The sequence below is a fragment of the Gorilla gorilla genome, chromosome 21 (assembly GCF_029281585.2).
Source record: "Gorilla gorilla gorilla isolate KB3781 chromosome 21, NHGRI_mGorGor1-v2.1_pri, whole genome shotgun sequence".
NCBI lineage: Eukaryota > Metazoa > Chordata > Mammalia > Primates > Hominidae > Gorilla > Gorilla gorilla.
In genome coordinates, this window is record NC_073245.2 from 53,526,903 (window position 1) to 53,547,427 (window position 20,525).

At 44.4% G+C, this 20,525-nt stretch overlaps 1 protein-coding gene across 9 annotated transcripts in view; it reads right to left on the reverse strand.

Moving 5' to 3' along the window:
• The window catches only part of ZHX3 (zinc fingers and homeoboxes 3), a 138,877-nt gene extending 123,222 nt beyond the window's left edge, over positions 1 to 15,655 (reverse strand). For 7 of the 9 annotated variants that reach the window (XR_010132323.1, XM_063702418.1, XM_019016990.4 and 4 more), the window contains exon 1: positions 15,528 to 15,655. The gene's annotated coding sequence lies outside the window, so the exon portion shown is untranslated. Of the gene's footprint in view, positions 1 to 14,971 lie in introns of all 9 variants that reach the window. The other 2 variants (XM_055372979.2, XM_063702419.1) reach the window with 2 other exon arrangements.
• Between the last annotated feature and the right edge of the window lie 4,870 nt (positions 15,656 to 20,525).

A 20,525-nucleotide genomic window follows, 5' to 3' on the forward strand; every position in this document is an offset into this window, starting at 1 on the left:
CCCTCCACCATTTTGTGCAAATAAACACCCACACACCCCAAAATCACCTCCCATCCAGTAGATGCAGGCAAAGGGTGAGTTACCTATAGAGGAATAGGCCACCGCAAGTGCTCTTCCAACCCCGTGCCCAACGGTTTACCTCAAACCAACTTCTTCAGAGCCCAGGTTTTCCAGTCCTCCCAGTGGGATGTTTCCTGGGTCTCACTAGTAGGGGCTTTGATGTCAAAAGACCAAGGCCCTAGCTCATTTCTCTGCTGCCAATTAGTTGTGTGCCCTTTATCAAGGCACCACTGCATCAATTTTCTTATCCTAAAAAAGATAAACAGTGTCTCCCTAGCCTTTAAGAAGCTCACCACAAGGGTGTACTAACACCCCAGTTCTCAGCTCCCTCTTCCCTGACCCAGGGACCTCTCTCCCACCTTTGCATCACTTGCCTTCTTTACCAGGAACAAGTCCTAGGCCCCTTGGCCCTTCCCAAACTCTGCCCACAGAGGCAGGAGCTTCTCCATTCCCTCCTGGGGTTGCGCAGGTCCTGCACCTCACTCTTCTCAGAGCCACCTCAACCATTTTCTGCAAATAAACACCCACACACCCCAAATTCACCACCTATCCAGTAGATAGATGCCTCTTCTCAACCATCTCTTTTAGCCTTGGTCACTAGCTCCTATCCTAGGCCTGGTATACAAAAGCCTCCCAGACAATCATGCCCTCTCACTCTCTTCTCCAACACTGCTGGCAGGCCACTGACACCCAGGACAACCTGGAAACCATGGTTTGAAGATGGCAGAGCATCATTAGTCTGGGCCCCCTCCATCCCCACAGGTGACTGGATTTTAAATGAGCACAGAAATGTCTACTGTTTTAAGCCACTGAAGTTTCTGCAGGGTTTATCTATTACAGTAGCCAGTGTTTCTCTACACAATACAGGCTGAATTAAAATGGCAGCTGGAGAGAAGGGAGAGGACTCTAGTGGTAATGAAGAAAGCCTGGAGCTAGGATTAGGCATAGCCTGACGACCATCTCCATTTCTGTATTACTTATCCTCTTCAAAGTACTTTAAAATATGTTTTCTCATTTGACACACCTTAATCAATACTATTAACAATTCACAAATGAAAAAAATGGACTTAGTGAAGTTAAGGTATGTCCAAGATCCCATAGCTGATAAGTGGCGAAGCCAAACTGGACACAGGACCCCTGACTCTTAGTCTAACAGCATCTTCCCTGCAGCATCTAATCTCTCAAAGCCACATTCTAGTGCCACATCAGACACACTGAACTAAGGTACAAGGGTGCTAGAATGAAACAAAAAGGATAGGTAGTCTGGTAGAACTGATAAAAGGCAGATTGTGGGGGTCTTTGTAAATATCAGACTGTGGAGTATAACTTTTATTCAAAACACAATGAGAAGCAAAAATCAACTCCCACTTCCAAGCTCCACACAGTAATTTTATATCTTATCTGCCTTCAAAGACCTTACTGCATCATCTACCCTTGGCTATCAGTGGATGCCAATGCTCCACTTTACACAAAAAAATAGAAGCTTTTACAAGGGCAAAAATTCCAGCCCCCTGCCTTCTATAGACTTCTCTGTATCCCCAAATAGCCTTTCCTCTTTCCACACAGTCAAATGAAACAGGCACTCCTCCTCTGGCAATGCTACTGGCCATCTCCTGTGCATGCCCCTCCATCCACAGAAGAGACCCTGTTCAAGCACTTATCCTTTCTCTTCCTGAATCTCTGATTTTTTTCCTTTCTCCTGGCTCCTCCTTTCCTCGGCCTCTGAACATGCTAGAGCCCCTCTCATCCTAAAATCACCCCTTCCTTGGGAAGCCCATAGCCCCCTCTTATCCTCACACTTCCTAGCTGAGCTCTTTTAAGCATCAGCAGTGAAAATGCATCTCTACTTCATTACCATGGATTCTCTACTCCACCCCCACCCACGGTAATGTGGTGGTGGGATGCTGAAACATTCACCTCCAGTGATACCTCTTAAGAGCTAAATCCAATGGACAACTTCCAACATTTCTCTTACTTTACCTTTTCATGGCACTTAACACTGCTGTACTCCCACCTTCTTGAAATTATCTCCTGCCTTAGTTTCCATGGCCCCATTCTCTCTTGATCTTCCCCGTCTGTCTACTCCTACTTGGTTTCCAGTATAGTCTCCTCCCCTCTGCCTCCTCACTAAATGTTGGTATTTCCTGGGGTTCCATCTTTATACCTCCTCTTACTCTACATACTATACTTTCTGTTTGAAATCATCCACAGATATAACTTCAACTGACAGCTACACACTGCAGACTTACACAGTGTGTAGCTGTGGAAGTGTAGCTATATCTCCACAGTCCAGACCACTCATGTGAGCTCTCCACAATCTGGCTACACGTGCCTGCCAGTATTTCCACCTGGATTCCATGGGTGGAATTCCAGCTCAAACTCAACATGGCTAAAACCACAGCAAGCATCTTGTTTACCATGCTTGTTCCTCTTCTTACTGCATCCATAAGGAGAGCATTTATTGAGTATTGTATCAGTAAGGGCTCTACAGAGAAATAGAACCAATATGAAACATCTATATATATGTGTGTGTGAATGGATATCTGTATGAATACACAGTCATACTCACACACTATGATTTATTTTAAGAACTGGCTCACGCAATTGTAGGGCTGACAAGTCTTAAATTTTGGGCAGACCAGCAGGCTAGAAATGGAGGCAAGAATTGCTGTTGCGGTTTTGAACTCCCCTACTCGAACAAGTACCCAGGAGACAGGTACTCTCCTCTATATCCCCAGCATCTTACACAGGCTTGACACACAGCAGAAGCTCAGTAAGTGTTGGCTAATGGCCAAGTGGGTATAAAGTGAGATGTTATTAAATGAGAATGGGACAATAGGATGAATCATCATGGGGAAGAATCAAGACTTGACCAAGGACTATGTTACAAATCAAGACATAGCCCTTCTGGGGCATTCATTTGCCAGAATTACCGCATCACTACACCCATGACTGAACAAGGACCATTACACAGATAGAAGCATATCCATTCAATACTATATTTGAATGTCTCAACAACCCTGTTAAGTTGGCATGGCAAAGAAAAGGTCACATTTTATGAGTAAAATTGAGGTTCAAAGATTAAGGGTCTTGTCTAGGTTGCTACAAAAAAATACCTACAACGAAATGTCTTAGTTGTTCAGTGATATGCAAGGTAAGAGGGACCATTAAAACAACAGAAGGTTGGCTGGGAGCGGTGGTTCATGCCTGTAATCCCAGCACTTTGGGAAGCCAATGCAGGTGGATTGCTTGAACTGAGTTCAAGTCCGGCCTGGGCAACATGGTGAAACCCTGCCTCTACAAAAAATACAAAAATTAGCCGGGCATGTTGGTGCACACCTGTGGTCCCAGCTACTCGGGAGGCTGAGGAAGGAGGCTACTTGATCCCAGGAGGCAGAAGCTGCAGTAAGCTAGGATCACACCACTGCACTCCAGTCTGGGCAACAGAGCAAGGCCCTGTCTCAAAAACCAACCAGCTGGGTGTGGTGGCTCACGCCTGTAATCTCAGCACTTTGGGAGGCCGGGACGGGCGGATCATGAGGTCAGGAGATCAAGACCATCCTGGCTAACACGGTGAAACCCCGTCTCTACTAAAAATATAAAAAATTAGCCAGGCGTGGTGGCGGGCGCCTGTAGTCCCAGCTACTCAGGAGGCTGAGGCAGGAGAATAGTGTGAACCCGGGAGGCGGAGCTTGCAGTGAGCCGAGATCGCGCCACTGCACTCCAGTCTGGGTGACAGAGCGAGACTCTGTCTCAAAAAAAATAAAAATAAATAAATAAATAAATAAATAAATAAACCCCAACCAACGACCAAAAAGTAACAGTTCAGCTCAAAACTCCTTATCAACATAAACCTGCAAAAAGTAATCTTCTATTATTTACAAAGAATACTTTTTATTATAACTATTGTTCTGATTTTTGTACTATATCATGGTATGTATTGTATTATTAGAATTATATGTCCATTGTTGTAATAATAAATTTCTGGTTATATAGTAAACATCCAGAAGCACTGTTTTCTGAAATAAAGCCAATATGTATTAAATCTACGACTTTAAAGATAACTATATAGCCCTAGGTACCACCTAAGTAGCTGGTTTCCTTATTTATTAATATACATTAGAATTAGTGAAATGTTAATATTCAGTTCAAGCATTGTATTTGGGGATGCGACGCATTCTCTGAAGCCACAGAGAAGTGAAAATACTCCATTAGTCATTCTTGTTAAAGAAGACACAGCTGATTACTCCCAACTATATTTGCATATATAGTAACTTGACCTTTGCAAAGCTCTTTTCTACGTGGTCTCATCCAGTCTTAGAAAAATCTTATAAGCCAGGGCAAATCCTTTTTATTTTACTTGACAGAAAATAGGGTCAAATGCTTAAGGTCATGTAATTGATAAAAGGCAAAAGTGGGACTAGACACCAGGCCTTTCTTCCCCAAAGCCTACAGTCATTCTATAAAGCTCTCCTGGCTTTCTGGCCATAGGTCCACTAGACTGTGAGTACCACAGAAGACCATGTCTGATTTGCTCTCCATTGGTGTTCAGCATAGTATCTGACACATAGTAGGCACGTAGTAAGTATGTTATTTGGTGAATTACTGAAATCATTTTCTTAAGTGGTTTTAGTTACCTGTATGGTAAAATGGGGCCTATAGCATTGCCAAATATCTTGGCTTTTTAAATGGTATTGGCATTATCAGGAATAAACAAAAAGGAAATGCTATCTTCTGTGAACTATATATGTTGATTCCCAAGGGGATCAAAATTCTGGGCCAGGGCCCCATTTCAGCACAAAAGGTAGCAAGCAGTATGTTTTTCAGCTTCCTGGAAAATTAAGAGTTGAATGGAGGGGTCAAGTGGAAGAGCCTTAACATGGGAAAGCAAAAACTGAATGCAAGATTTCAGGCATAACGATGACCACCTACAAGGCTAGCACAATGGTCCAGCTATAGCTAACCTACCATGGCAAGAAATGGGCTTGCCAAAGGAGTGTGAACTCATCCAGAGAGTACACACACCAGTGAGAGAGAATCCACTCCATGGCAGGAAGACATAGCTTTGAGGTAGGCCAAGCCCAGGAACCAAGTGTGCACAGGTCTAGGGCAGAAAGAGCCACTCTGGACATGGCTTCACAGGCTTTCTGTAAAACCATCTGTGCTTAGCCACCTAGAGCAAGGCAGAATGAGGAGCAGCTGACCTCCTTTGGTTTACTGTGGCCAACCTCACAGGGATCTACCGACCACATTGACAACCACCCCAGAGAAAAATACCCAGAAATGAGATGGTGAGTATTCAAAAGTCCTGCTAACCTGGCAGACTATTCATTTCCTATGAAGGCCTCATTAACATCATTTAGAGCTCCATTTTCCCTCCATTTTAAACCATATATTCAAACATATACATCCCATTATCATTCTGGTTTTCTATTCACTACCATACCACTATATATCCCATTCTTTCAGATCTCTACTATGATCCCAAGATCATTTTCAGCTATGCTTCCATAAAAGCCCTTCTCCACCAAATATTCCTTAATGCATCACACATTAGTTACAGAAACGAGGTATCCAAAGTAATTGAGTCATTTCAGATAACTGAAGGCTAATTCATTAAGCACCATGTTGTAGTCTTGCTAAAATAAATGATGCCTTCGTAAACAGAAAATATCAAATGTAATTTACTAGTTCCAAAATTTTACTCAAACTTCAAGATCCAGTCTGAATACAAACATTCCCTTAAAGCATCCTCCAATCTCCTCTTGCCACCTCCATCCACCACTAGAAATAACCTCTCTTTCATCTGTGATCCTATAACATTTTGATTATATCTCCTTCACAGCACATAGCATGGTCTGCTTGAGGTTAGAGATCTAAATGCACCTTGACTTTTTAAAAAGTTCCTTGAGGCCATGGACCCTCTTTTCAACTAAGGTACCTAGTTCACAGCAGGAATACAAACACTTCACAAGGTGAATACCTTTAGTGACTTAAACATTATAAAGAGCACCGTAATACAGCAGAGCCTGCAAGGGTTCCTGAGCTCTGACGGGAGGAAAAGTGTAACATTAAAGAACATATTATCACCATCACACTGATCGGTTGAGTATTCCTCAGCTTTAGAAGAAAATGTTTTTCTAAAAGGGAACAATACTCTGAATTCCTTTTTTTCTCTAAAATGGAATCACTTTTTACAAATCTCAACTTGCAAAATGAAAGTTCTGGTTGAAATGGCATTGCTAATCCTCCACGGCCACATTTTCTAGGCCTCATGATGTACATTTGACTAGCTCCCTGTAGTTCACTGAGGAGAGGAGACAGTGAGTGGAAGGATGTGGTAGGTGACTGGAATGCAACTGAGGTGCTGCTATTCACCAGTTTGAAAGCCAGCCTTCTCAGTCCAAGAGGAAATAAGAAATGGAACACATGATTGAGCAAATCAAGTTTTAGGCTCAAGGTCCATAGCAACCACTTCAACAGTGCTGACAACATTCTTTTCCCAAAGCTTTAGTGTTTGGGTATGATAAACCAGGTGGTATAGTGTTAAGTAATCTAAACAATGCAACTCAAATTCAGAACCTCCTTAATAGCAACAGGGGGAGTGTAAGTGGTCAGCCAAGAATGACTAACTCCAAGTTCCCTCGTGAGCAGCTATTCTTTTGCAGGATTCCTCTCCTTGTCATGGAAAGAATTTTCCCAGGGAAAATAGGGAGAATGGGGCAGTAAGGCTACCAGTATCATAATATTAAATATCTAATCATATAGACAACCCCTTGGGGATAACAACTGTTCTTAACTTTGGCTTGTTGAGTAAAACTTTGTTTTTAAATCCAGTATCTTCAGAGACAGAATTGTGCACATAATTTTACAAATACCTAAAGCACTAAGCATGCTGGTTTATGACGGAAAGCTTTCTAAATTGCACAACTTCCTTCTCAGCCTTTCTGAACAAACTAAACCCTAATTCGACCTATTCCTGTTGAACATGATAACAATTATAATCAGTTGATGTATTCAGAGACCACCGAGGCAAACAGGTTATGTTTTTCTCTATAATAAATGTCTCCAAACAGCTATACTTTGAATTATTTTATAGAGCATTTCTGTTTCTGTCATTACCAGCTGTCCCTTCCTGCTGTTGTCAGTGTGTTTGCCTCTGATAGAGCATTCTTAGTTCACTGTTTCTGATATCAGATGTATCAGGAAAGCCAAACTCTTAAGTGTCATGGGCTAAGGTTCCCTCCCACCAGTCCCACCTTCTTCAGACCCAGGCAATAGGCTTCCAGATGCCATGTTCTTAATCACTACAGCTGCATTTCCCAAACTTGCCTAATTATAAAGAATTACCAAGTGGGGAGGGTGTTAAAAATACACATTCTCAGTCTCCTCCTACTAAAGACTGTAGTTCAGTGGGCCCGGGATAGAGCCTGGAATCTGTTTTTTTAACATACATCCTCACATGATTTTCATGAACACGTTTAGAAACACAATACTACATGCCTCTAGTGCTGCCCTCTTGAATTGGGATTCCTTCAGAAGTGTAATGAACCTGGGCCATGGCCGACTCCTTCCTGAGAGACCTGGCAACCAATAAACCTTCCAGGTCACTACTTTTCCATCTCCCTCGGGTAAAATCCCCTGATCCTTTCAGATTCCTGCAGGGTAACCACAACATCTCGTTGCTGGGATCTCCGACCCCACCTCATTTGCTGAAGATTTGGCCCACTTTCCTTTTCTCCATCCTAAATATCCTACAATCCTTCTGATGGCTTCTCTGACCACACAGATGGCCGAAACAACTCTCCAGCCTCTCAGTTACTCGACCTCCTTGAATTCAGCCATCTTCACTGAGTTCACTTCATTTCAGTCACTTATATCTGTAGCAGAACACATGAATCTGTCATGCCCAGTAATTAATTGCTCCAACTCTGAAATCTTCCACTCATGCGTCCCTCTCTAGCCACATCCTATTACTCCATCACTCCACACACCCATTCCTTGACTTCAACAACACTGGTCCTTTTCTCCTCCCCATCTAGCCTAGATACCTTTAGCTATCACGTTAGTCACCCCCTGGCCAGTATCCCAGTTCCTCTGCTCCACTGTCTTTCTGCCACTCACCCCAGCAAACCCCAACCCTGGCTCAATCCAACTATATGCCTTCTTTGCTCCTAAAACCAGGCAGCTGAATGCTACCAGTGCCGCAGTTAATCCATGGTCCTATCTCAGTGGAGCCCTGCATACTGCCTGGAGATCATGGACATTGTCTCAGGTTCATTACCCACTCTTCTTGACCTCAATGGTATGTCAAACCTTGTTTTCCTCTGACCTCTTCCCATTTATTCTTAGCAGACCTCACCTCTATTTCACAGAGATGATAACCACCACCAAACTTGGCACTTGCTCATAAGGCATCCCACCAGAAAATATAACTGTGCCCAGATATTCCAACATGCGAGCTGTCAAGCCCATTATGCTTAAACTGAGTCTACTGTTCACTTGGTTATTTGAAATAAACTCCCTGGTGGTAAGCATTACTGATGTAAACAGTATGCTGGTGAATATCTTTCTAGTGCAAAAAAATAAAATAAAATAGTATAGCCAGCTTCTTGAAAGATCTCTCTACCCTGAGAATCCTTCTAAAGATGGGGAAGAGTTTGTTTTTTTTTTTTTAAAGAAAGCTATCTTACTTCACAAGCATTTAACAAGCACAAATCCAAACATACGTTGTCATACATCAATAGAATAATTATAAATCCCAACCCAGATAGTTAATTCTGATTTTTTTTTTTTTTTTTGAGACAGAGTCTTGCTCTGTCACCAGGCTGGAGTGCAGTGGCGTGATCTCGGTTCACTGCAACCTCCCCCTCCCGGGTTCTAGGGATTCTCCTGCCTCAGCCTCCTGAGTAGCTGGGACTACAGGCACGTGCCACCACACCAAGCTAATTTTTTGTATTTTTAGTAGAGACAGGGTTTCACTATGTTGGCCAGGATGGTCTTGATCTCTTAACCTCGTGATCCGCCCGCCTAGGCCTCCCAAAGTGCTGGGATTACAGGCGTGAGCCACCATGCCTGGCCAATTCTCTGATAATTTTTATAAATTCAAAACCATGGTCAGTGAAAGAACACTAAGTTAGTTATTGTCTGTTATTCACTCTTATCCAAACTCTAAATTGTTGATGAGTTTACAAGTCTTCTCTTGAGGATTTTTTTTCTCCTTATAATAGTAATAGCTAACATTGATAGTTTTTTGTGTATAATTCTGCTCCTCAAAAGATCCTATGAGATAAGAACTATTATTTTTCTCCATTTACAGCTGAAAAAACAGACTTAGACATGTAATTTTCCCAAAGGCTTACAGCTAGAAAGTGGCAAAAGTAAAATTAGAACACAGAGCCTGAAAGCAAACTATCTATATGCTTTGGCATAGTGGTTACTAACAGAAGCTTCCCAGGAGAATATAACATCCTAACCCAAGTATTCTTATTTTTAATGCTCTCATACATGCTTAGAAAGACAAGAGAAACCATCAGGGATTAATATTGCAGCATATTTCATATTCATTCATTCCTGCATTCATATCACAAGGCAGTAATGAATAAGAGGGAAGGTTCTAAAGTCACATCACATAGATTAAAATCCTAATTCCACCATATTCTTGGCTATGTAACTTTAAACATTACTTAAATTCTCTAAGTTCAATTTTCTCAACTAAAAAAACAGAAGTGGTAATATAATTACCATCATCACCATACTGGGTTCTCCCAAAGATTTAGAGATAATGTGTGAACATACATAGCAATGGACCTGGTACATAGGAATTCTCGAAAAAAGTAGCTATTAAAATAACTATTCAAAATGTTCTGAGGCCCTATACCTACTGGACTCTGGGCAGAGCACTGGGTGCTAGGACTGTACCATATACAGGACAAGGCTGTCCCTGCCCTCCTAGATCTTGTAGTCTCTATTGAGGGAGTAGACAATAAAGAATAAAACAAAAGAAGGAAACATATAAATGAAGTGCTATTGAGGGGGTAAAGCCAGCTGGACTTCCTGGGTCGAGTGGGGACTTGGAGAACTTCTTTGTCTTACAAGAGGATTGTAATATGCACCAATCAGCACTCTGTAGCCAGGATTGTAAAATGCACCAGTCGGCACCCTGTAGCTAGCTAGAGGTTTGTAAAACACACCAATCAGCACTCTGTAGCTAGCTAGAGGTTTGTAAAATGGACCAATCAGCACCCTGTAAAATGGACCAATCAGCAGGACATGGACAGGGACAAATAAGGGAATAAAGGCCTGCCACCCCAGCCAGTAGCAGCAACCCACTCGTGTTCCCTTCCAGGTTGCGGAAGCTTTGTTTTTTTGCTCTTCACAATAAATCTTGCTGCTACTCACTCTTTAGGTCCATGCCATCTTTAAGAGCTGTAACACTCACCACAAAGGTCCGCAGCTCCTTTCTTGAAGTCAGCAAGACCACGAACCCACCAGAAGGAACGAACTCCGGACACACTATGAATTTCAGTGAAGTGCAAGCAATAAATGCACATGTGCTGAGATAGAGAACAATGGGGAGGAAGCTACTATAGAAGTGGTGATCAGGGAAGGCCCCTCTGAGGAGGAGATGTTTTAGCTGAGACTGGACGTTTAAGGATCTTTCTATGAGACAAGTGGAGGTCTTGAAGAGCCTGTACAGAAGAGAATACGGCATGTTTGAGGAACTGAAGGTGTTCAACCTGACAAGCATGGCAAACAAGGAGGGGAGCCTGGAGAGGGAGCACATCAGAGTAAGTGTGGATGCGAGTCCAAGTGCAGTGGAAGCCACCAAGCAGGGGGGTGGCATGCTTGGGTTTACTCTTTAGTAGGATCACTCTGGCTGCTGTGAGGAAAATGTGCTAGAAGAAAGCAACAGTGGAAGCTGGGAGACCAACCAGGAGACAGGGAATCATCCATCTGAGAGAGGTAGGTAGGTGAATTAGGAAGATGGAAAAAATGAAGGGTTTGAGATATTCTAGAGGCTAGGCCAAAAAGCCATACAGATGGGTTGCATGTGGAGTGAGGAAATGAGAAGAATCACAGACAACTTTCAGGTGTCCAGCCTGAACAATGAATAGACAATAATAACTAACAGTGAGACAGAAGGCTGAAGGGGAGAGTAAGGAAGGGTCAGGAATGAGGAATACAAATTTCGAAGCTTGAGAGGGAGATTGAGAGATCAGTTCTGAACCTGTGAAATTTGAGATCACTGGGACAGGAAGGTGGTAGCTAAAACTTCAAGTCTGGAACCAGAGAAAGGGTGGGGAGACGTAACAGAAAGAGTCATCTGCATCCAGGGGGTTCTAGGGTCCTGGGAATTGATGAGATCATTTAGAGAGAGAATATGATGAGAGAAGGGAGGTAGCAGAGCCAGAAAATAAAAGAAATAACCAAAAATCACGTTGATAATTTAAAACTGAACATGGTAACACAGCCCACACAAACATAGAACTGGCTCAAATACATGCTCAATCAATACCTGTGGAACAAGTAAAAATAAATTCTTAACAGATACTTTTAGGCCTTTTTTTTTTTTTTTTTTGAGATGGAGTCTCACTCTGTCGCCCAGGCTGGAGTGCAGTGGCGAGATCTCAGCTCACTACAGGCTCCGCCTCCTGGGTTCACGCCATTCTCCTGCCTCAGCCTCCCAAGTAGCTGGAACTACAGGCGCCCGCCAACACACCTGGCTAATTTTTGTATTTTTAGTAGAGACGGGATTTCACCGTGTTAGCCAGGATGGTCTCGATCTCCTGACCTTGTGATCTGCCCGCCTTGGCCTCCCAAAGTGCTGGGATTACAGGCATGAGCCACTGCGCCCGGCCTCCTTTTAGGCCTTTAAGAAAATAATTTTCATTTAGGATTCCCCCCTTACCACCACGACTACCAATTTCTTGTATATTTGGAGGATAAGAAAAACAAGTTTTTGAAGGTCTCTGTTTGGATTGTGTTCAAGGAGATCCTTTTTCTTAAAAATAAGAAGCAACTGTTTTTTTCCAAAAAGTCACTAAAATGAAAAGTAGTCTACCTGAAATTCAAACCTTTGAAAAGCTTACGCTCACATTACAACTTCTCTGTAAAAATTCTGCCCCAAGATACAATTTTCCCATCCTCATAAATTAAAATGCAATTATACATTTTACTACAGATGTTTCATCCTGAAAGATGAAACTGGTACTTTCAAACAGTTCAAGAGTCACAGGAGAGATGTAAAATTGCAAAAGGTCAAGGATTTATTTTAAAATGTTAAAAAAAAAAAAATTAAGTATACCTGCTAGGCCATCCAAAAACTGATAAGCAGGGAGAGGAAAAGGATAGAATTGCCAGAAAAATAAGTAAATATGTAACAGCTATTCCCCAAATGAAAACACATTAAAGCTATAATTATATCTCTGGGTATCTGTTGACACAAAAACCCCACTATGCTCTTGAGGCTTACACTATCACTATCAACTACCAAATTGAAATCACAGCTGTAAACATAACTGGGAAACTTTATACTTTTCAAAAATATCCAGTGTGACACAGGGATAACGCATAAGAAGGAAAGCCAACAACATTTGCCAAAAATGTTCCTTCCCTCAATTGTTCAAGTTAAATCAAGACCGTAATTCTTTTTAAGACCACAGCCTCACTTTGTAAAATTCTTCTCAGATATAGATGAGAAAGGAATATCATGACCTTTAAGAGACTGTCATTTTAACTCATGACACAGCTACCTAGAAGCCTAGAAGGCTACCAGCAAGGTCATATGAATAGATGGATAATGAGCATTCATTCTTTCCTTCATTCATTCAACAAATATTAAGTACCCACAATGGGCCAGGTGCAGCTTCTGAGCCCTGAGGATGTATCGGTGAAAAAAAAGTCTCACACTTCTGGGTTAATGAGGGAGAGAGACAATACACCAACAAATAAATATGTATTACCAAGTGGTGGTAAGCAAGGCAGGATAAGAACAACAGGGAAATGGGGTGTATTTGATAATGCGGTCAAGCAAAGCCAGACAACCTAACTTTTGAGCAGAGACCTGAAGTAAGGGAGTCAACTATGTTAATATCCAGGGACCAGAGTTCTAGGCGGAGGGAACAGCAAATGCAAAGGCACTGAGGCTGGAGTATGCTTGACTTTTTTGAGACAGAGTCTCGCTCTGTCTCCCAGGCTGGAGTGCGGTGGTGCGATCTTGGCTCAATGCAACCTCCACATCCCGGGTTCAAGCAATTCTCCTGCCTCAGCCTCCTGAGTAGCTGGGATTACAGGCACGCACCACCAGGCCTGGCTTTTTTTTTTTTTTTTTTTTTTAATAGAGACGGGGTGTCACCATGCTGGCCGGGCTGGTCTCGAACTCCTGACCTCATGATCCGCCCGCCTCGGCCTCCCAAAGTGCTGTGATTGCAAGTGTAAGCTTGATGTTTTTAAGAAATAGCAAAGAGATCTGTCTGGCAAGGCTCGAAGTGAGGATGGTTGTGGGGAAGAGGGTTAGCCTGGCAGGCCACAGCAAGGCCTTCAGAGTTTACTTTAAGACAAAAAGCTATTGGAGGGCTCTAAGCAGAGGACTAACATGATCTGAATTTTTTAAAGGATTGCAAAGAGAAACACAAGTTCCTACTCATAAAACAAAGATGTATCTCTCATAATCTAGTTATAAGTCAAAGAAAAAAAGCATAGAATAAAAGTTGTGTAGTATGATAGCATTTTTGTAAGAAAAAACACGTATACATGGGAACAAGGCTAAAAGGCTTAATACCAAATTGTGATTTACTATGGTTTGTGGGATTATGGGGGGTTTTTTTGTTTGTTTTTTTGCAATGCTTTTCTTTGTTTTTCAAGTTTTCTGCCTTAAACATGAATTACTTTGGTAATTTTTAATGTTATCTTTAAAAAGAAAAAAGCACTCCACCATGAGACTTCCCTTGTCTGAAATCTTACTTCAATATGAAAAAAAAAAAAACTCAAAACCAAAAACCAAAACAACATGGGGAACATTTTTTTCCAAAAATTACCACACTTCCCATGCAATGTTTGCCTGTCATGAACCACTGCACAAATCAAGCCCCGCTCAATGTATCAAGGTCACAAAACCAACTTGGTTAATATGTTGATCATTACATAGTGACTCTGTCCTCTACAGCAACTTTGATACCATCTTTCCAAGGCAGCAACAGAAGGGCCCTTTTCATTCATTTTCTAAGTGTCTTTGATACTATTTTGCGCTTCTGGATTTTTCCACTGTATGTCTCTTAGAAACAAATTAAGCTCGAATAAGTTGTTCCAGCTAATGAAGTGCGCTTTTGGCTCCTTCTCCGGGGTTCAGAATTATCCGGCAAAATACCAGTTGTTTTAGGATGCATTTTCTCTTAGTTTTGAAATATTGCAATACTAAGTTACCACAAATAAAGAACATCGAGATAACAACACACAAGAACGTGTATAAATGGAAACTACTGTAATCCTTTTTTAAATTAAAGATGTGTGGACGCCTCATGAATAAACATTTAGGATATCTGGATAAATATATACTATGTGTTCACATGGATAAAAACAGAAAGGAGCATTCCTTCCTACCTCACTCCCCCACCCCAAGTCACATAAGTTTCTCGCAGGGCACAAGCCCAGGGCAATCACTGCTCAGAAATGTAAACCATGCAACTCAAAATGACTCAAGCTCTCAAACACTCCCCACCTAAGTCCTACATCCCATCCACTCCTCAATCACTTCCAACAGGCTTCCCTGAATGAAAATCCCAAACTGGGAAGGCTTAACAAGCTCCAAACTCCACTCACACGCCACTCAGGGAATCCGAGGACCTGGGGCCCACGTGTAGTGTTTTCGCGTGGGCAAACAAGGGTCCCAAGATTCAGGGTGCTACTGTACCCCGAGTGGTTCGAGTCCTGGCTCTGCCGCCTTCACTGGTCGAGCTGACGCTCTTTACACCGGGGGCATGGGCTGCCACATCCCAGCAGAGTGCAAGGGCCCTGGGGCGTGGACGCAGGCGGCTCTCGGGTGCACACGCGGAACGCACACTCGGGCATGCACTCTCACACGGTCAGGCGGGCCTGCGCGAACGCCCCCGCTTCTCCTCTACCACCCCCTTTTGCGCCTTCCGCGATGGTGGCACGCGGGGCTACCCTGACCCCCAGGACCCCTGGACGCCCGCTCCTGGAGCCCGGGGGGTGATGACAGATGGCGGAGGGCGGGGCTCCGGGGGGAAGGGGCGGAGCCTCTCAGCATGGGGGTGCTGGCGGCTGACAGAAAGACCAGGGGCAGCCGGCGGGAGGGGGCTGACTGAGACTGCGGGCCGGCCGCGGGCCAGGCGTGGCGGGAAGGAGCTCGCGCAGACACAGGGGCTGACAGGCAGAGAGAGATACAGACACCGGGGACTGACAGCCGCGGGGGCACGCGGGGCCGGCTGGCAGTGGCGGGCGCTCACCTGGCAGCGGCGGCGGTGGCGGCGCCCGCGACCGGGCCGCTCTTCCCGCGCTGCGGGCCTCCCACCCCGCGGCCGGGCGGGCGGGCGGCCGGCGCAGGCCCCGCAGAGGCGGCGGCGGCGGCGACGCCGGAGCCGCGGACTGCTGAGCGGCGGGGACGCAGCCGCACCAACCGACTCCGGGCCGCTCGGCTGGGCTCGGCCGCTGTCGGAGGCGCTCGGCTCTGCTCGGCCTTGCACGGCTCCCCTCGGCCTTGCTCGGCTCGGCTGGGGGCGTGGCCCAGGCCCCCCCGCCCGCCCAGGTCGCCTCTGGCGGCCGCGGGGCGGAGCTTTCGAGCGGGTGCGAGCCCCCTGACGTCGCGGGGAGCGGACCTTGCCCCCGGCGCATGCGCCAGCACTCCTCCTCCTCCCCCCTACCCCATCGTGTGGAGGCTGAAGAAGACGGGGAAGGAGGGGCTGGGGGCGGATGCTGCCGTCCCAGAGGTTCCTGGCTTTTGTACTCCATATCCTGCTCTTTCCAGAGGACCACTTAAAGAAGGTCACACCAGGTTACACTTTCAAAAGGATGTGTGTGTAGGCTGGCAGGGGCTCTGGCTCCTGTCTGCCCCCACTCCTCCAATTCCAGTGTTTCCCAACAAGCGTCGACTAGGAGTGGTCTTTTATCCAACCAAGGGTTCACTGCAGTTTTTAATATTTTCTGTTTTCTTAAAAATAATAACAAAAAAAACTAACTCTTGATCACTGTTTTAACATTGAGTCTTCAAGTACTTGAACTTTCAAACATCAGTCAGCCTCCTCGAGTCCACTAATACCGTCCTTTCTTCATAGCTGTTGTGTAACCTGTAATGCCTGGGATGGGGTTGGGTTCTTTCCTGAATTCTCGTCACATGATCCAGGCACCTTTTTAGTTATGGAACCAAGTCTGCAGCAAATATGCTCAGAAAGTGACTCCCACCTTTAGAATCCAGTGATTAGTAAACAGCAGGAGCTCTACCGTCTTGACGCACCTGGACGGGAATCCCAGATCTGCATTAATCTAGCAGGTTAATAATTGTCTGAGTGACTTTGGACGTGTTAATCTCTCAACTGTAAAAGGGCAATGAAACATGAGTAAATCAGTAGAAATATTAAAAGGGTTAAATGACACCACATATAAAGTTTTCTGCACAGTGCTTGGTGTTCAATAAATAAGGCTGCCTTTAACTTCAAGTAACTTTAGAACCTTCAGATCCTGAAAACCAGGGAGCATATACACAAGTGTAAGCGATGTGTCCAAGTAAACAAGTCGATAGTCAAACACCCATACATGGCACCTTAGCTTGCTCCTTTCACAACCTTCCCTACCTCAGTTCATGTCAACTCCATTCTTCTGATGACTCCGGACAAACCACTGGAGTCATCCTGGACTCCACTCTCCCTATCATATCCCACATGCAACCCGTTATAAAAGCCTGTCAGCTCTATTTCCTCTTTCCTGGAATATTGTAGTAGCCTCCTACCTGTTCTCCACGATTCCACTGTGCTCTCATGGTGCCTTCTCTCAACACAGAAGCCAGAGGGATCCTGTTGAAACCTAAGCTCAAAAGCCCCCAAAAGGTTTCCCATCTCAGAGTAAAAGCCAAAAAAAAAAAAAAATGGGGGCGGTGGGGTTGAGAGTGGGACACAGTCTCACTCTGTCTCCCAGGTTAGAGTGCAGTGGCGCCATCACAGCTCACTGCAGCCTCAACCTCCCAGACTCAAGCAATCCTCCCACCTCAGCCTCCCAGGTAGCTAGGACTACAGGTGCACGCCACCATGCCCACCTATTTTTTTCATTTCCAAAATGTGTTTTTTTTTCCCAAAGGCTTCCAAGATCCTATGTGTCTGCCCTTCGTCCACTTATGCTCTCCACCTCTCTAACTGCACCTCCTTCCACTTGGCCTCCTCATTGCATGCCAGGCACACTAGCCTCCTTCTTGCTCCCGGAATATGGAGGCTCACTTCTACTTCAGAACCTCTGTACTTGGTGTTGCTTCCCCCAGATATCAGAAAGTCGTGTGCCCTCCAAGTTTCTACTCGAAAGTCACCTCCCCAGACTTTCCCAGACCACTCTACTAAAGTATCAAATCCCAACTCCAATCACTATCCTCTAAGCCTGCTTTACTCTTCTGCCTAGCCCTTCTAACCTGAATATCATCTATAATATCTCTGAAGGTGGGAACTTTGTTTTTCCCACCTTCAACATCTAGAACATGGGTCGACATGTTCAGGTACTCAATAAGTATTTCTGGGATGAATGAGAATGTATATAGGTTATACTGCTCCAATACAACTTCATTTATTCAACAAACTTTTCTGAGCATCTATTTTGATCCAGGCACAGTGGGATCCTGAGAAAAACGAGGTATTCTCCCGACCTTTGAGGAACAGTATTTCAGAGGAAACAGTCATGTAAAAAAAATACTTCTGGCCGGGCACAGTGGCTCACGCCTGTAATCCCAGCACTTTGGGAGGCTTAGGTGGATGAATCATCTGAGGTCAGGAGTTCGAGACCAGCCTGACCAACATGGTGAAACCCCATCTCTACTCAAAATACAAAAATTAGCCAGGCATAGTGACGCGCACCTGTAATCCCAGCTACTTGGGAGGCTGAGGCAGGAGAATCACTTGAACCCAGGAAGCACAGGTTGCAGTGAGCGAGTTTGCAGCATTACACTCCAGCCTGGGCAACAAGAGCGAAACTCTGTCTCAAAAACAAACAAACAAAAAACTTCTGGGAGAAAATATGTAACAAAGATGGATGTGCCAACTGCTTTGGGAAGCACAGAGAATAGCATAATTAACAATATACAGGAGAGTGTGGGTAGGCTTCCCAGAAAAGGTGACTTTGGGGCCACATCTAAAGAGTTGTTGAGACAGAGATTCCAGGCAGAAGAAACGGCCATTTAATACCAGTGTTGAGGGGTATGTCACAAATGATATTTACACACAGAGGCATATTACTTTCCTTTAAAAAAATTAAGCAGATTTCAGGTAATCCCTATAATAATGTCATTTGCACTCATATTCTGATGAGCTTTCTCAAGCAGTAAGGAAACTGCTAGTATAGTTAATGCAATGGTTACCACCTGACCTCTATTTTATTAGAATGGGCTACACCTGTGAACTTTTTGTGCCAGGGTCCAGAGGCAAAGAACTATCTGAAGTTTGCTGGCTGCAAGGACCAGAAACCCATCAGACCAATTTAAGGAAAATAAAAGGGGACTTTATCTTTAGGCTTTGGGTGGGATGGATCTCACAGAGGCCAAGGGAAATAATTAGCTGGGATTTTGGATGGGCTGGAAGCAGAGTAAGGGGAGCCAGTATGACTCCAGCAAACTTGTTTTCTCTGCCTCCAGGTATTAATAATACAATGGGAAATGTGTCTACCAGCCTCTCCCAAGTATGAGATACAATTCCAACTACCCAGAGACTAAAACTCCCTAATCATTCTAATCACAAAATCATGTAGAAAAGGCTCTAACTGACCCAACTTGTGGTAGGTACTCTCCTCCTCCAGAACAGTCATGCCAGCTTACAGGCATGAAGTTCACCAGGAAGCCACCTCTGTGAATCAAGAAATGGCCAATTACCAGGAAAAGGGAAATTGTTTCCAGCTGAGGCGGTATCTTGAAAGAAGTCCCCCACAGAACTGCTGGTTCCACATAGTGGCAAAACCCCCCGGGAAACATTTGGTAGTGACACAGGAAACAATTGTTGAGTTCTTGATTTCTGCATAGTAGGGAGGCCTTTTTTAAGTGGCAATAAAAAAAAAAGTTGGTTTTTTTTGTTGTTTTGTTTTGAGACTGTGTCTTGCTCTGTCACCCAGGCTGGAGTGCAATGACATGGTCTTGGCTCACTGCAACCTCTGCCTCCCAGGTTCAAGTGATTCTCCTGCCTCAACATCTCAAGTAGCTGGGATTACAGGCGTGCACCACCATGCCTGGCTAACTTTTGTATTTTTAGTAGAGACGGGGTTTTGCCACTTTGGCCAGGCTGGTCTCAAACTCCTGACCTCAGGCAATCCACCAGCCTTGGCCTCCCAAAGTGCTGGGATTACAGGCATGAGCCACCATGCCTGGCCTGAAAGCTGTTCTTTTCCCAGCAAAAAAGGGGACAAAAACTGGGATGCTCTCCATAAGACCTCTGTAGGCACATTATAGGATTGTACTTCCTTACAATAGCTTGGATTTGTGAATAGCCATGTGACTTTCTTTGGTCAATAAAATGTGAGTAGAAGTACAGTCACACATTGCTTAATGACAGGGATATGTTCTCAGAAATGTGTGATTAGGTTATTGCTTCATTGTGCAAACATCATGCAGTGTACTTACACAACTTAGACGGTAAAGCCTACCATACTCTGAGGCTATATGGTATAACCTATTGCTCCTCGGTTACAAACATGTACAGCATGTTACAGTACTGAATACTGTAGGCAGTTATAACGCGGTGGTATACATCTGTGTATCTAAACATATCTAAACATAGAAAAGGTACAGTAAAAGTAGGGTATAAAATATTTTAAAGTGGTACACTTGTACAGGGCACTTATGAATGGAGCTTGCAGGACTGGAAGTTGCTCTGGGTGAGTCAGTGAGGGAGTTGTAAGGGAATGTGCAGACCTAGTATATTACTGTATGCCACTGTAGGCTGTATACACACTATACACTTACTGCTAAATTTTTTTTCGTGAGACAGAGTCTCGCTCTGTTGCTGAGGCTGGAGTGCAATGGCGCCATCTCGGCTCACTGCAACCTCTGCCTCCTGGGTTTAAGCAATTCTCGTGCCTCAGTCTCCCTAGGAGCTGGGATCACAGGTGTGCACCACCATGCCAAGCTAATTTTTTATATTTTTAGTAGAGACAGTGTCTCAATATGTTGGCCAGACTGGTCTCAGACTCCTGGCCTCAAGTGATCTGCCTGCCTCGGCCTTCCATAGTGCTGGAATTACAGGAGTGAACCACTATGCCCGGCCATACTT